At 32.8% G+C, this 16,679-nt stretch overlaps 12 non-coding genes across 12 annotated transcripts; 5 read left to right on the top strand and 7 right to left on the bottom strand.

Annotated features, from left to right (window-relative positions):
• The first annotated feature begins 577 nt into the window (after nt 1-577).
• On the top strand, nt 578-651 carry TRNAT-UGU (transfer RNA threonine (anticodon UGU)). Its single transcript has one exon. It is a non-coding gene; the product is annotated as a tRNA-Thr (tRNA).
• A 765-nt stretch (nt 652-1,416) lies between these two features.
• Nucleotides 1,417-1,490, top strand: TRNAT-UGU (transfer RNA threonine (anticodon UGU)). The gene has a single exon. It is a non-coding gene; the product is annotated as a tRNA-Thr (tRNA).
• Nucleotides 1,491-2,049: 559 nt separating this feature from the next.
• Nucleotides 2,050-2,121, bottom strand: TRNAQ-UUG (transfer RNA glutamine (anticodon UUG)). The gene has a single exon. It is a non-coding gene; the product is annotated as a tRNA-Gln (tRNA).
• Nucleotides 2,122-5,358: 3,237 nt separating this feature from the next.
• TRNAQ-UUG (transfer RNA glutamine (anticodon UUG)) lies at nt 5,359-5,430 on the bottom strand. The gene has a single exon. It is a non-coding gene; the product is annotated as a tRNA-Gln (tRNA).
• Nucleotides 5,431-6,385: 955 nt separating this feature from the next.
• On the top strand, nt 6,386-6,459 carry TRNAT-CGU (transfer RNA threonine (anticodon CGU)). The gene has a single exon. It is a non-coding gene; the product is annotated as a tRNA-Thr (tRNA).
• Nucleotides 6,460-7,017: 558 nt separating this feature from the next.
• On the bottom strand, nt 7,018-7,089 carry TRNAQ-UUG (transfer RNA glutamine (anticodon UUG)). Its single transcript has one exon. It is a non-coding gene; the product is annotated as a tRNA-Gln (tRNA).
• Nucleotides 7,090-10,333: 3,244 nt separating this feature from the next.
• Nucleotides 10,334-10,405, bottom strand: TRNAQ-UUG (transfer RNA glutamine (anticodon UUG)). Its single transcript has one exon. It is a non-coding gene; the product is annotated as a tRNA-Gln (tRNA).
• Nucleotides 10,406-11,993: 1,588 nt separating this feature from the next.
• TRNAQ-UUG (transfer RNA glutamine (anticodon UUG)) lies at nt 11,994-12,065 on the bottom strand. Its single transcript has one exon. It is a non-coding gene; the product is annotated as a tRNA-Gln (tRNA).
• Nucleotides 12,066-13,021: 956 nt separating this feature from the next.
• On the top strand, nt 13,022-13,095 carry TRNAT-CGU (transfer RNA threonine (anticodon CGU)). The gene has a single exon. It is a non-coding gene; the product is annotated as a tRNA-Thr (tRNA).
• A 558-nt stretch (nt 13,096-13,653) lies between these two features.
• TRNAQ-UUG (transfer RNA glutamine (anticodon UUG)) lies at nt 13,654-13,725 on the bottom strand. The gene has a single exon. It is a non-coding gene; the product is annotated as a tRNA-Gln (tRNA).
• Nucleotides 13,726-14,682: 957 nt separating this feature from the next.
• Nucleotides 14,683-14,756, top strand: TRNAM-CAU (transfer RNA methionine (anticodon CAU)). The gene has a single exon. It is a non-coding gene; the product is annotated as a tRNA-Met (tRNA).
• A 559-nt stretch (nt 14,757-15,315) lies between these two features.
• Nucleotides 15,316-15,387, bottom strand: TRNAQ-UUG (transfer RNA glutamine (anticodon UUG)). Its single transcript has one exon. It is a non-coding gene; the product is annotated as a tRNA-Gln (tRNA).
• Nucleotides 15,388-16,679: the final 1,292 nt, after the last annotated feature.

Here is a 16,679-nt window from a genome sequence, read left to right as displayed (position 1 = left end):
TCTGATTATGACATCACAATTTGAAATTAAGCTATAGTATGATTACAGAGTGTAGACTGAACAAAAAGTGCTTTCCTATGGATTGAAGTTTGTATTTTCTTAAGCTTTGCATTCCAAAATGTGCTAGTATTCTCTATTTTCAAAGGGCAAGTTAAGCTAATTCCCCATTATATTTTTTGTGTTAAAAGTTATTTATACACAACTTGGTAAAACATACTAAATTTAACACATAATGAATTACATCCTGGGATTATCTTTATCAACAATCTGTAAATGGATAAGAAAGATTGTGCATTAGATTTATCAGATTGATTTTGCTTAGAATTGCATTTACTCCTTGTCTAAATTGTCTATTTTTATACTATTATTAGATGCATTAATCTTTGTTGTTGTCCTATCTAATCATTTTTTTATTTTGCAATATGGAAAGAAAATGGTGCATTTTTATGATACCCATGCTTCAAGTGACTCTATGGCTTAAGCTGTTCCTTGAAAAATTAAATGCCATGCAAACAAAATATGTTCTGTGCTTTGAGGTACATTTGCCAGTTTTGTGTTTGCTTATAATAACATATGTGGCCAGTTAGCTCAGTTGGTTAGAGCGTGGTGCTTGTAATGCCAAGGTCATGGGTTCAATCCCTGTATTGGTTACTTGCTTTTCTTGATGGACAAGAATGGAATTAGCTCATCGGTGTAGCATGAATTCTTGAAAACATAATAGACACATATATCACAAAATCTCTTCAAATCCGTATCAGAAGCCAGCATGAGTGTCATCCTTTGGCTGATGAAGATTTTTCTCTACATGGCTCATTGACTTTTGTCTCTTGTGAGTTAAGTCTGATTATGACATCACAATTTGAAATTAAGCTATAGTATGATTACAGAGTGTAGACTGAACAAAAAGTGCTTTCCTATGGATTGAAGTTTGTATTTTCTTAAGCTTTGCATTCCAAAATGTGCTAGTATTCTCTATTTTCAAAGGGCAAGTTAAGCTAATTCCCCATTATATTTTTTGTGTTAAAAGTTATTTATACACAACTTGGTAAAACATACTAAATTTAACACATAATGAATTACATCCTGGGATTATCTTTATCAACAATCTGTAAATGGATAAGAAAGATTGTGCATTAGATTTATCAGATTGATTTTGCTTAGAATTGCATTTACTCCTTGTCTAAATTGTCTATTTTTATACTATTATTAGATGCATTAATCTTTGTTGTTGTCCTATCTAATCATTTTTTTATTTTGCAATATGGAAAGAAAATGGTGCATTTTTATGATACCCATGCTTCAAGTGACTCTATGGCTTAAGCTGTTCCTTGAAAAATTAAATGCCATGCAAACAAAATATGTTCTGTGCTTTGAGGTACATTTGCCAGTTTTGTGTTTGCTTATAATAACATATGTGGCCAGTTAGCTCAGTTGGTTAGAGCGTGGTGCTTGTAATGCCAAGGTCATGGGTTCAATCCCTGTATTGGTTACTTGCTTTTCTTGATGGACAAGAATGGAATTAGCTCATCGGTGTAGCATGAATTCTTGAAAACATAATAGACACATATATCACAAAATCTCTTCAAATCCGTATCAGAAGCCAGCATGAGTGTCATCCTTTGGCTGATGAAGATTTTTCTCTACATGGCTCATTGACTTTTGTCTCAAATCGAGCATTATGGCATACCTAAGATTTACAAGGGCAAATTAATCAGTTATTATATTGCTGCTCAAACATAGAGGGCACTAGGTGTTACTAGAAGAAAAAGATACGTTCTCCCCTCCCATTAGTGCACACTGAAGTAAAAAAAATTAAAATGGAGAATTTCTAAACACCAGAGCACAAGTAATGGATCTCAGCATCCTTATTGCATCTTTTCTTATTTCCAAATATTTGACATACTTCTGATTTGAAAAGTTTAAAAATGAGTTTAGACAAAGGACACCACTGAAAATGATGGAATTTATATGTTTTGTAAATGAAGATTTGCAATACTCATACTTTGAATGAAAATGGAGCTTTAAACAAAAGAAGAAATAATCAACATTAGGTCCCACCGAGATTTGAACTCGGATTACTGGATTCAAAGTCCAGAGTGCTAACCATTACACCATGGAACCCTCAACTGAGCAAAGACTTCTACTGAACTGAGCTCATCTTTTAAATGCAAAGAAAAGAAATTCAATACTTTATATATATGATTTCAAGTTTCTAATAAGCTCAGGGATGCAATAGGTGTTATGTAGAACATTTGTCTAAAACCAATGATAATATATAAAAAGTAACCTATTTTTAAGGAGAAGATAAATACTAGAAACCAAAATGCCTAGGACCAATTTCAGTTGGAGCATCACCCCTTATGTTATCCTAGCATTGAATTGACAGTTTTTCTGTATTGTCATATTTGCATATCAGCCACTTACAATTGTTTCAAGCTTTATAACAGAGGACTGCCTTTTTTATAGACCAAGGATGAAAGTCTTTTGTGAGTTAAGTCTGATTATGACATCACAATTTGTAAATTAAGCTATAGTATGATTACAGAGTGTAGACTGAACAAAAAGTGCTTTCCTATGGATTGAAGTTTGTATTTTCTTAAGCTTTGCATTCCAAAATGTACTAGCATTCTCTATTTCCAAAGGGCACATTAAGCTACTTCCCCATTATATATTTTTTGTGTTAAAAGTTATTTATACACAACTTGGTAAAACATACTAAATTTAACACATAATGAATTACATCCTGGGATTATCTTTATCAACAATCTGTAAATGGATAAGAAAGATTGTGCATTAGATTTATCAGATTGATTTTGCTTAGAATTGCATTTACTCCTTGTCTAAATTGTCTATTTTTATACTATTATTAGATGCATTAATCTTTGTTGTTGTCCTATCTAATCTTTTTTTTATTTTGCAATGTGGAAAGAAACTGGTGCATTTTTATGATACCCATGCTTCAAGTGACTCTATGGCTTAAGCTGTTCCTTGAAAAATTAAATGCTATGCAAACAAAATATGTTCTGTGCTTTGAGGTACATTTGCCAGTTTTGTGTTTGCTTCTTGAAACATCTGTGGACAGTTAGCTCAGTTGGTTAGAGCTTGGCACTCTTAATGCCAAGGTCATGGGTTCGATCCCTGTTTTGGCTACTTGCTTTTCTTGATGGACAAGAATGGAATAAGCTCATCGGTGTAGCATGAATGCTTGAAAATATAATAGACACATATATTACAAAATCTCTTCAAATCCATATCAGAAGCCAGCATGAGTGTCATCCTTTGGCTGATGAAGATTTTTCTCTACATGGCTCATTGACTTTTGTCTCAAATCGAGCAATATGGCATACCTAATATTTGCAAGGGCAAATTAATCAGTTATTATATTGCTGCTCAAACATAGAGGGCACTAGGTGTTACTAGAAGAAGAAGATACGTTCTCCCTTCTCATTAGTGCACACTGAAGTAAAAAAAAAAATGGAGAATTTCTAAACACCAGAGCACAAGTAATGGATCTCAGCATTCTTATTGCATCTTTTCTTATTTCCAAATATTTGACATACTTCTGATTTGAAAAGTTTAAAAATGAGTTTAGACAAAGGACACCACTGAAAATGATGGAATTTATATGAATTGTAAATGCAGATTTGCAATACTTATACTTTGAATGAAAATGGAGCTTTAAACAAAATGAGAAATAATCAACATTAGGTCCCACCGAGATTTGAACTCGGATTACTGGATTCAAAGTCCAGAGTGCTAACCATTACATAATGGAACCCTCAACTGAGCAAAGACTTCTACTGAACTGAGCTCATCTTTTAAATGCAAAGAAAAGAAATTCAATACTTTATATATATGATTTCAAGTTTCTAATAAGCTCAGGGATGCAATAGGTGTTATGTAGAATATTTGTCTAAAACCAATGATAATATATAAAAAGTAACCTATTTTTAAGGAGAAGATAAATACTAGAAACCCAAATGCCTAGGACCAATTTCAGTTGGAGCATCACCCCTTATGTTATCCTAGCATTGAATTGACAGTTTTTCTGTATTGTCATATTTGCATATCAGCCACTTACAATTGTTTCAAGCTTTATAACAGAGGACTGCCCTTTTTATAGACCAAGGATGAAAGTTTCTTGTGAGTTAAGTCTGATTATGACATCACAATTTGTAAATTAAGCTATAGTATGATTACAGAGTGTAGACTGAACAAAAAGTGCTTTCCTATGGATTGAAGTTTGTATTTTCTTAAGCTTTGCATTCCAAAATGTGCTAGCATTCTCTATTTCCAAAGGGCACATTAAGCTACTTCCCCATTATATATTTTTTGTGTTAAAAGTTATTTATACACAACTTGGTAAAACATACTAAATTTAACACATAATGAATTACATCCTGGGTTTATCTTTATCAACAATCTGTAAATGGATAAGTAAGATTGTGCATTAGATTTATCAGATTGATTTTGCTGAGAATTGCATTTACTCCTTGTCTTAATTGTCTATTTTTATACTATTATTAGATGCATTAATCTTTGTTGTTGTCCCATCTAATCATTTTTTTATTTTGCAATGTGGAAAGAAACTGGAGCATTTTTATGATACCCATGCTACAAATGACTATGGCTTAAGCTGTTTCTTGAAATGCTATGCAAAAAAAAATGTGTTCTGTGCTTTGAGGTTCATTTGCCAGTTTTGTGTTTGCTTATAGTAACATCTGTGTCCAGTTATCTCAGTTGGTTAGAGCATGGCACTTGTAATGTCAAGGTCATGGGTTCGATCCCTGTTTTGGCTACTTGCTTTTCTTGATATACAAGAATGGAATAAGCTCATCGGTGTAGCATGAATACTAGAAAATATAATAGACACATATATCACAAAATCTCTTCAAATCCATATCAGAAGCCAGCATGAGTGTCATCCTTTGGCTGATAAAGATTTTTCTCTACATGGCTCATTGACTTTTGTCTCAAATCGAGCAATATGGCATACCTAAGATTTGCAATGGCAAATTAATCAGTTATTATATTGCTGCTCAAACATAGAGGGCACTAGGTGTTACTAGAAGAAGAAGATACGTTCTCCCCTCTCATTAGTGCACACTGAAGTAAAAAAAATTAAAATGGAGAATTTCTAAACACCAGAGCACAAGTAATGGATCTCTGCATTCTTATTGCATCTTTTCTTATTTCCAAATATTTGACATACTTCTGATTTGAAAAGTTTAAAAATGAGTTTAGACAAAGGACACCACTGAAAATGATGGAATTTATATGAATTGTAAATGAAGATTTGCAATACTCATACTTTGAATGAAAATGGAGCTTTAAACAAAAGGAGAAATAATCAACTTTAGGTCCCACCGAGATTTGAACTCAGATTACTGGATTCAAAGACCAGAGTGCTAACCATTACACCATGGAACCCTCAACTGAGCAAAGACTTCTACTGAACTGAGCTCTTCTTTTAAATGCAAAGAAAAGAAATTCAATACTTTATATATATGATTTCAAGTTTCTAATAAGCTCAGGGATGCAATAGGTGTTATGTAGAATATTTGTCTAAAACCAATGATAATATATAAAAAGTAACCTATTTTTAAGGGGAAGATTAATACTAGAAACCCAAATGCCTAGGACCAATTTCAGTTGGAGCATCACCCCTTATGTTATCCTAGCATTGAATTGACAGTTTTTCTGTATTGTCATATTTGCCTATCAGCCACTTACAATTGTTTCAAGCTTTATAACAGAGGACTGCCTTTTTTTTAGACCAAGGATGAAAGTCTCTTGTGAGTTAAGTCTGATTATGACATCACAATTTGTAAATTAAGATATAGTATGATTTCAAAGTGTAGACTGAACAAAAAGTGCTTTCCTATGGATTGAAGTTTGTATTTTCTTAAGCTTTGCATTCCAAAATGTGCTAGCATTCTCTATTTCCAAAGGGCACATTAAGCTACTTCCCCATTATATATTTTTTGTGTTAAAAGTTATTTATACACAACTTGGTAAAACATACTAAATTTAACACATAATGAATTACATCCTGGGATTATCTTTATCAACAATCTGTAAATGGATAAGAAAGATTGTGCATTAGATTTATCAGATGGATTTTGCTTAGAATTGCATTTACTCCTTGTCTAAATTGTCTATTTTTATACTATTATTAGATGCATTAATCTTTGCTGTTGTCCTATCTAATCATTTTTTTATTTTGCAATATGGAAAGAAAATGGTGCATTTTTATGATACCCATGCTTCAAGTGACTCTATGGCTTAAGCTGTTCCTTGAAAAATTAAATGCTATGCAAACAAAATATGTTATGTGCTTTGAGGTACATTTGCCAGTTTTGTGTTTGCTTCTAGTAACATCGGTGGACAGTTAGCTCAGTTGGTTAGAGCGTGGCACTCGTAATGCCAAGGTCATGGGTTCGATCCCTGTTTTGGCTACTTGCTTTTCTTGATGGACAAGAATGGAATAAGCTCATCGGTGTAGCATGAATACTTGAAAACATAATAGACACATATATCACAAAATCTCTTCAAATCCATATCAGAAGCCAACATGAGTGTCATCCTTTGGCTGATGAAGATTTTTCTCTACATGGCTCATTGACTTTTGTCTCAAATCAAGCAAAATGGCATACCTAAGATTTGCAAGGGCAAATTAATCAGTTATTATATTGCTGCTCAAACATAGAGGGCACTAGGTGTTACTAGAAGAAGAAGATACGTTCTCCCCTCCCATTAGTGCACACTGAAGAAAAAAAAATAAAAATGGAGAATTTATAAACACCAGAGCACAAGTAATGGATCTCAGCATTCTTATTGCATCTTATCTTATTTCCAAATATTTGACATACTTCTGATTTGAAAAGTTTAAAAATGAGTTTAGACAAAAGACACCACTGAAAATGATGGAATTTATATGTTTTGTAAATGAAGATTTTCAATACTCATACTTTGAATGAAAATGGAGCTTTAAACAAAGAAGAAATAATCAACATTAGGTCCCACCGAGATTTGAACTCGGATTACTGGATTCAAAGTCCAGAGTGCTAACCATTACACCATGGAACCCTCATCTGAGCAAATACTTCTACTGAACTGAGCTCATCTTTTAAATGCAAAGAAAATAAATTCAATACTTTATATATATGATTTCAAGTTTCTAATAAGCTCAGGGATGCAATAGGTGTTATGTAGAATATTTGACTAAAACCAATGATAATATATAAAAAGTAACCTATTTTTAAGGAGAAGATAAATACTAGAAACCCAAATACCTAGGACCAATTTCAGTTGGAGCATCACCCCTTATGTTATCCTAGCATTGAATTGACAGTTTTTCTGTATTGTCATATTTGCATATCAGCCACTTACAATTGTTTCAAGCTTTATAACAGAGGACTGCCTTTTTTATAGACCAAGGATGAAAGTCTCTTGTGAGTTGTCTGATTATGACATCACAATTTATAAATTAAGCTATAGTATGATTACAGAGTGTAGACTGAACAAAAAGTGCTTTCCTATGGATTGAAGTTTGTATTTTCTTAAGCTTTGCATTCCAAAATGTGCTAGTATTCTCTATTTCCAAAGGGCATGTTAAGCTAATTCCCCATTATATATTTTTTGTGTTAAAAGTTATTTATACACAACTTGATAAAACATACTAAATTTAGCACATAATGAATTACATCCTGGGATTATCTTTATCAACAATCTGTAAATGGATAAGAAAGATTGTGCATTAGATTTATCAGATTGATTTTGCTTAGAATTGCATTTACTCCTTGTCTAAATTGTCTATTTTTATACTATTATTAGATGCATTAATCTTTGTTGTTGTCCTATCTAATCATTTTTTTTATTTTGCAATGTGGAAAGAAACTGGTGCATTTTTATGATACCCATGCTTCAAGTGACTCTATGGCTTAAGCTGTTCCTTGAAAAATTAAATGCTATGCAAACAAAATATGTTCTGTGCTTTGAGGTACATTTGCCAGTTTTGTGTTTGCTTCTTAAAACATCTGTGGACAGTTAGCTCAGTTGGTTAGAGTGTGGCGCTTGTAAACCCAAGGTCATGGGTTCGATCCCTGTATTGGCTACTTGATTTTCTTGATGGACAAGAATGGAATAAGCTCATCGGTGTAGCATGAATACTTGAAAACATTATAGACACATATATCACAAAATCTCTTCAAATCCATATCAGAAGCCAGCATGAGTGTCATCTTTTGGCTGATGAAGATTTTTCTCTACATGGCTCATTGACTTTTGTCTCAACTCGAGCAATATGGCATACCTAAGATTTGCAATGGCAAATTAATCAGTTATTATATTGCTGCTCAAACATAGAGGGCACTAGGTGTTACTAGAAGAAGAAGATACGTTCTCCCCTCCCATTAGTGCACACTGAAAAAAAAAATTAAAATGGAGAATTTATAAACACCAGAGCACAAGTAATGGATCTCAGCATTCTTATTGCATCTTTTCTTATTTCCAAATATTTGACATACTTCTGATTTGAAAAGTTTAAAAATGAGTTTAGACAAAGGACACCACTGAAAATGATGGAATTTATATGAATTGTAAATGAAGATTTGCAATACTCATACTTTGAATGAAAATGGCGCTTTAAACAAAAGAAGAAATAATCAACATTAGGTCCCACCGAGATTTGAACTCAGATTACTGGATTCAAAGTCAAGAGTGCTAACAATTACACCATGGAACCCTCATCTGAGCAAAGACTTCTACTGAACTGAGCTCATCTTTTAAATGCAAAGAAAATAAATTCAATACTTTATATATATGATTTCAAGTTTCTAATAAGCTCAGGGATGCAATAGGTGTTATGTAGAATATTTGTCTAAAACCAATGATAATATATAAAAAGTAACCTATTTTTAAAGGAGAAGATAAATACTAGAAACCCAAATGCCTAGGACCAATTTCAGTTGGAGCATCACCCCTTATGTTGTCCTAGCATTGAATTGACAGTTTTTCTGTATAGTCATATTTGCATATCAGCCACTTACAATTGTTTCAAGCTTTATAACAGAGGACTGCCTTTTTATAGACCAAGGATGAAAGTCTCTTGTGAGTTAAGTCTGATTATGACATCACAATTTGTAAATTAAGCTATAGTATGATTACAGAGTGTAGACTGAACAAAAAGTGCTTTCCTATGGATTGAAGTTTGTATTTTCTTAAGCTTTGCATTCCAAAATGTGCTAGCATTCTCTATTTCCAAAGGGCACATTAAGCTACTTCCCCATTATATATTTTTTGTGTTAAAAGTTATTTATACACAACTTGGTAAAACATACTAAATTTAACACATAATGAATTACATCCTGGGATTATCTTTATCAACAATCTGTAAATGGATAAGAAAGATTGTGCATTAGATTTATCAGATTGATTTTGCTTAGAATTGCATTTACTCCTTGTCTAAATTGTCTATTTTTATACTATTATTAGATGCATTAATCTTTGTTGTTGTCCTATCTAATCATTTTTTTTATTTTGCAATGTGGAAAGAAACTGGTGCATTTTTATGATACCCATGCTTCAAGTGACTCTATGGCTTAAGCTGTTCCTTGAAAAATTAAATGCTATGCAAACAAAATATGTTCTGTGCTTTGAGGTACATTTGCCAGTTTTGTGTTTGCTTCTTAAAACGTCTGTGGACAGTTAGCTCAGTTGGTTAGAGTGTGGCGCTTGTAATCCCAAGATCATGGGTTCCATCCCTGTATTGGCTACTTGATTTTCTTGATGGACAAGAATGGAATAAGCTCATCGGTGTAGCATGAATACTTGAAAACATTATAGACACATATATCACAAAATCTCTTCAAATCCATATCAGAAGCCAGCATGAGTGTCATCTTTTGGCTGATGAAGATTTTTCTCTACATGGCTCATTGACTTTTGTCTCAACTCGAGCAATATGGCATACCTAAGATTTGCAATGGCAAATTAATCAGTTATTATATTGCTGCTCAAACATAGAGGGCACTAGGTGTTACTAGAAGAAGAAGATACGTTCTCCCCTCCCATTAGTGCATACTGAAAAAAAAAATTAAAATGGAGAATTTATAAACACCAGAGCACAAGTAATGGATCTCAGCATTCTTATTGCATCTTTTCTTATTTCCAAATATTTGACATACTTCTGATTTGAAAAGTTTAAAAATTAGTTTAGACAAAGGACACCACTGAAAATGATGGAATTTATATGTTTTGTAAATGAAGATTTGCAATACTCATACTTTGAATGAAAATGGAGCTTTAAACAAAAGAAGAAATAATCAACATTAGGTCCCACCGAGATTTGAACTCGGATTACTGGATTCAAAGTTCAGAGTGCTAACCATTACACCATGGAACCCTCATCTGAGCAAAGACTTCTACTGAACTTAGCTCATCTTTTAAATGCAAAGAAAAGAAATTCAATACTTTATATATATGATTTCAAGTTTCTAATAAGCTCAGGGATGCAATAGGTGTTATGTAGAATATTTGTCTAAAACCAATGATAATATATAAAAAGTAACCTATTTTTAAGGAGAAGATAAATACTAGAAACCCAAATGCCTAAGACCAATTTCAGTTGGAGCATCACCCCTTATGTTATCCTAGCATTGAATTGACAGTTTTTCTGTATTGTCATATTTGCATATCAGCCACTTACAATTGTTTCAAGCTTTATAATAGAGGACTGCCTTTTTTATAGACCAAGGATGAAAGTCTCTTGTGAGTTAAGTCTGATTATGACATCACAATTTGTAAATTAAGCTATAGTATGATTACAGAGTGTAGACTGAACAAAAAGTGCTTTCCTATGGATTGAAGTTTGTATTTTCTTAAGCTTTGCATTCCAAAATGTGCTAGCATTCTCTATTTCCAAAGGGCACATTAAGCTACTTCCCCATTACAGATTTTTTGTGTTAAAAGTTATTTATACACAACTTGGTAAAACATACTAAATTTAACACATAATGAATTACATCCTGGGATTATCTTTATCAACAATCTGTAAATGGATAAGAAAGATTGTGCATTAGATTTATCAGATTGATTTTGCTTAGAATTGCATTTACTCCTTGTCTAAATTGTCTATTTTTACACAATTATTAGATGCATTAATCTTTGTTGTTGTCCTATCTAATCATTTTTTTTTATTTTGCAATGTGGAAAGAAACTGGTGCATTTTTATGATACCCATGCTTCAAGTGACTCTATGGCTTAAGCTGTTCCTTGAAAAATTAAATGCTATGCAAACAAAATATGTTCTGTGCTTTGAGGTACATTTGCCAGTTTTGTGTTTGCTTCTTAAAACATCTGTGGACAGTTAGCTCAGTTGGTTAGAGTGTGGCGCTTGTAATCCCAAGGTCATGGGTTCGATCCCTGTATTGGCTACTTGATTTACTTGATGGACAAGAATGGAATAAGCTCATCGGTGTAGCATAAATACTTGAAAACATTATAGACACATATATCACAAAATCTCTTCAAATCCATATCAGAAGCCAGCATGAGTGTCATCTTTTGGCTGATGAAGATTTTTCTCTACATGGCTCATTGACTTTTGTCTCAACTCGAGCAATATGGCATACCTAAGATTTGCAATGGCAAATTAATCAGTTATTATATTGCTGCTCAAACATAGAGGGCACTAGGTGTTACTAGAAGAAGAAGATACGTTCTCCCCTCCCATTAGTGCACACTGAAAAAAAAAATTAAAATGGAGAATTTATAAACACCAGAGCACAAGTAATGGATCTCAGCATTCTTATTGCATCTTTTCTTATTTCCAAATATTTGACATACTTCTGATTTGAAAAGTTTAAAAATGAGTTTAGACAAAGGACACCACTGAAAATGATGGAATTTATATGTTTTGTAAATGAAGATTTGCAATACTCATACTTTGAATGAAAATGGAGCTTTAAACAAAAGAAGAAGTAATCAACATTAGGTCCCACCGAGATCTGAACTCGGATTACTGGATTCAAAGTCCAGAGTGCTAACCATTACACCATGGAACCCTCAACTGAGCAAAGACTTCTACTGAACTGAGCTCATCTTTTAAATGCAAAGAAAAGAAATTCAATACTTTATATATATGATTTAAAATTTCTAATAAGCTCAGGGATGCAATAGGTGTTATGTAGAATATTTGTCTAAAACCAATGATAATATATAAAAAGTAACCTATTTTTAAGGAGAAGATAAATACTAGAAACCCAAATGCCTAGGACCAATTTCAGTTGGAGCATCACCCCTTATGTTATCCTAGCATTGAATTGACAGTTTTTCTGTATTGTCATATTTGCATATCAGCCACTTACAATTGTTTCAAGCTTTATAACAGAGGACTGCCTTTTTTATAGACCAAGGATGAAAGTCTCTTGTGAGTTAAGTCTGATTATGACATCACAATTTGTAAATTAAGCTATAGTATGATTACAGAGTGTAGACTGAACAAAAAGTGCTTTCCTATGGATTGAAGTTTGTATTTTCTTAAGCTTTGCATTCCAAAATGTGCTAGCATTCTTTATTTCCAAAGGGCACATTAAGCTACTTCCCCATTATATATTTTTTGTGTTAAAAGTTATTTATACACAACTTGGTGAAACATACTAAATTTAACACATAATGAATTACATCCTGGGATTATCTTTATCAACAATCTGTAAATGGATAAGAAAGATTGTGCATTAGATTTATCAGATTGATTTTGCTTAGAATTGCATTTACTCCTTGTCTAAATTGTCTATTTTTATACTATTATTAGATGCATTAATCTTTGTTGTTGTCCTATCTAATCATTTTTTGTATTTTGCAATGTGGAAAGAAACTGGTGCATTTTTATGATACCCATGCTTCAAGTGACTCTATGGCTTAAGCTGTTCCTTGAAAAATTAAATGCTATGCAAACAAAATATGTTATGTGCTTTGAGGTACATTTGCCATTTTTATGTTTGCTTCTAGTAACATCGGTGGCCAGTTAGCTCAGTTGGTTAGAGTGTGGCGCTCGTAATCCTAAGGTCATGGGTTCGATCCCTGTATTGGCTACTTGCTTTTCTTGATGGACAAGAATGGAATAAGCTCATCGGTGTAGCATGAATACTTGAAAACATAATAGACACATATATTACAAAATCTCTTCAAATCCATATCAGAAGCCAGCATGAGTGTCATCCTTTGGCCGATGAAGATTTTTCTCTACATGGCTCATTGACTTTTGTCTCAAATCGAGCAATATGGCATACCTAAGATTTGCAATGGCAAATTAATCAGTTATTATATTGCTGCTCAAAGATAGAGGGCACTAGGTGTTACTAGAAGAAGAAGATACGTTCTCCCCTCCCATTAGTGCACACTGAAGAAAAAAAATTTAAATGGAGAATTTATAAACACCAGAGCACAAGTAATGGATCTCAGCATTCTTATTGCATCTTTTCTTATTTCCAAATATTTGACATACTTCTGATTTGAAAAGTTTAAAAATGAGTTTAGACAAAGGACACCACTGAAAATGATGGAATTTATATGTTTTGTAAATGAAGATTTGCAATACTAATACTTTGAATGAAAATGGAGCTTTAAACAAAAGAAGAAATAATCAACATTAGGTCCCACCGAGATTTGAACTCGGATTACTGGATTCAAAGTCCAGAGTGCTAACCATTACACCATGGAACCCTCATTTGAGCAAAGACTTCTACTGAACTGAGCTCATCTTTTAAATGCAAAGAAAAGAAATTCAATACTTTATATATATGATTTCAAGTTTCTAAAAAGCTCAGGGATGCAATAGGTGTTATGTAGAATATTTGTCTAAAACCAATGATAATATATAAAAAGTAACCTATTTTTAAGGAGAAGATAAATACTAGAAACCCAAATGCCTAGGACCAATTTCAGTTGGAGCATCACCCCTTATGTTATCCTAGCATTGAATTGACAGTTTTTCTGTATTGTCATATTTGCATATCAGCCACTTACAATTGTTTCAAGCTTTATAACAGAGGACTGCCTTTTTTATAGACCAAGGATGAAAGTCTCTTGTGAGTTAAGTCTGATTATGACATCACAATTTGTAAATTAAGCTATAGTATGATTACAGATTGTAGACTGAACAAAAAGTGCTTTCCTATGGATTGAAGTTTGTATTTTCTTAAGCTTTGCATTCCAAAATGTGCTAGCATTCTCTATTTCCAAAGGGCACATTAAGCTACTTCCCCATTATATATTTTTTGTGTTAAAAGTTATTTATACACAACTTGGTAAAACATACTAAATTTAACACATAATGAATTACATCCTGGGATTATCTTTTTATCAACAATCTGTAAATGGATAAGAAAGATTGTGCATTAGATTTATCAGATTGATTTTGCTTATTATTGCATTTACTCCTTGTCTAAATTGTTTATTTTTATACTATTATTAGATGCATTAATCTTTGTTGTTGTCCTATCTAATCATTTTTTTTATTCTGCAATGTGGAAAGAAACTGGTGCATTTTTATGATACCCATGCTTCAAGTGACTCTATGGCTTAAGCTGTTCCTTGAAAAATTAAATGCTATGCAAACAAAATATGTTCTGTACTTTGAGGTACATTTGCCAGTTTTGTGTTTGTTCTTAAAACATCTGTGGACAGTTAGCTCAGTTGGTTAGAGCGTGGCACTCATAATGCCAAGGTCATGGGTTCGATTCCTGTTTTGGCTACTTGCTTTTCTTGATGGACAAGAATGGAATAAGCTCATCGGTGTAGCATGAATACTTGAAAATATAATAGACACATATATCACAAAATCTCTTCAAATCCATATCAGAAGCCAGCATGAGTGTCATCCTTTGGCTGATGAAGATTTTTCTCTACATGGCTCATTGACTTTTGTCTCAAAAAGAGCAATATGGCATACCTAAGATTTGCAAGGGTAAATTAATCAGTTATTATATTGCTGCTCAAACATAGAGGGCACTAGGTGTTACTAGAAGAAGAAGATACGTTCTCCCTTCTCATTAGTGCACACTGAAGTAAAAAAAATTAAAATGGAGAATTTCTAAACACCAGAGCACAAGTAATGGATCTCTGCATTCTTATTGCATCTTTTCTTATTTCCAAATATTTGACATACTTCTGATTTGAAAAGTTTAAAAATGAGTTTAGACAAAGGACACCACTTAAAATGATGGAATTTATATGAATTGTAAATGAAGATTTGCAATACTAATACTTTGAATGAAAATGGAGCTTTAAACAAAAGAAGAAATAATCAACATTAGGTCCCACCGAGATTTGAACTCGGATTACTGGATTCAAAGTCCAGAGTGCTAACCATTACACCATGGAACCCTCATTTGAGCAAAGACTTCTACTGAACTGAGCTCATCTTTTAAATGCAAAGAAAAGAAATTCAATACTTTATATATATGATTTCAAGTTTCTAATAAGCTCAGGGATGCAATAGGTGTTATGTAGAATATTTGTCTAAAACCAATGATAATATATAAAAAGTAACCTATTTTTAAGGAGAAGATAAATACTAGAAACCCAAATGCCTAGGACCAATTTCAGTTGGAGCATCACCCCTTATGTTATCCTAGCATTGAATTGACAGTTTTTCTGTATTGTCATATTTGCATATCAGCCACTTACAATTGTTTCAAGCTTTATAACAGAGGACTGCCTTTTTTATAGACCAAGGATGAAAGTCTCTTGTGAGTTAAGTCTGATTATGACATCACAATTTGTAAATTAAGCTATAGTATGATTACAGAGTGTAGACTGAACAAAAAGTGCTTTCCTATGGATTGAAGTTTGTATTTTCTTAAGCTTTGCATTCCAAAATGTGCTAGCATTCTTTATTTCCAAAGGGCACATTAAGCTACTTCCCCATTATATATTTTTTGTGTTAAAAGTTATTTATACACAACTTGGTAAAACATACTAAATTAAACACATAATGAATTACATCCTGGGATTATCTTTATCAACAATCTGTAAATGGATAAGAAAGATTGTGCATTAGATTTATCAGATTGATTTTGCTTAGAATTGCATTTACTCCTTGTCTAAATTGTCTATTTTTATACTATTATTAGATGCATTAATCTTTGTTGTTGTCCTATCTAATCATTTTTTTTATTCTGCAATGTGGAAAGAAACTGGTGCATTTTTATGATACCCATGCTTCAAGTGACTCTATGGCTTAAGCTGTTCCTTAAAAAATTAAATGCTATGCAAACAAAATATGTTCTGTGCTTTGAGGTACATTTGCCAGTTTTGTGTTTGCTTCTTAAAACATCTGTCGACAGTTAGCTCAGTTGGTTAGAGCGTGGCACTCGTAATCCCAAGTTCATGGGTTCAATTCCTGTTTTGGCTACTTGCTTTTCTTGATGGACAAGAATGGAATAAGCTCATCGGTGTAGCATGAATACTTGAAAACATAATAGACACATATATCACAAAATCTCTTCAAATCCATATCAGAAGCCAGCATGAGTGTCATCCTTTGGCTGATGAAGATTTTTCTCTACATGGCTCATTGACTTTTGTCTCAAATTGAGCAATATGGCATACCTAAGATTTGCAAGGGCAAATTAATCAGTTATTATATTGCTGCTCAAACATAGAGGGCACTAGGT

This window comes from Pseudophryne corroboree, chromosome 11 (assembly GCF_028390025.1).
Source record: "Pseudophryne corroboree isolate aPseCor3 chromosome 11, aPseCor3.hap2, whole genome shotgun sequence".
Lineage (NCBI taxonomy): Eukaryota > Metazoa > Chordata > Amphibia > Anura > Myobatrachidae > Pseudophryne > Pseudophryne corroboree.
Note: the sequence above shows the minus strand (reverse complement) of the source record. Positions and strands in the feature narration are given on the sequence as shown.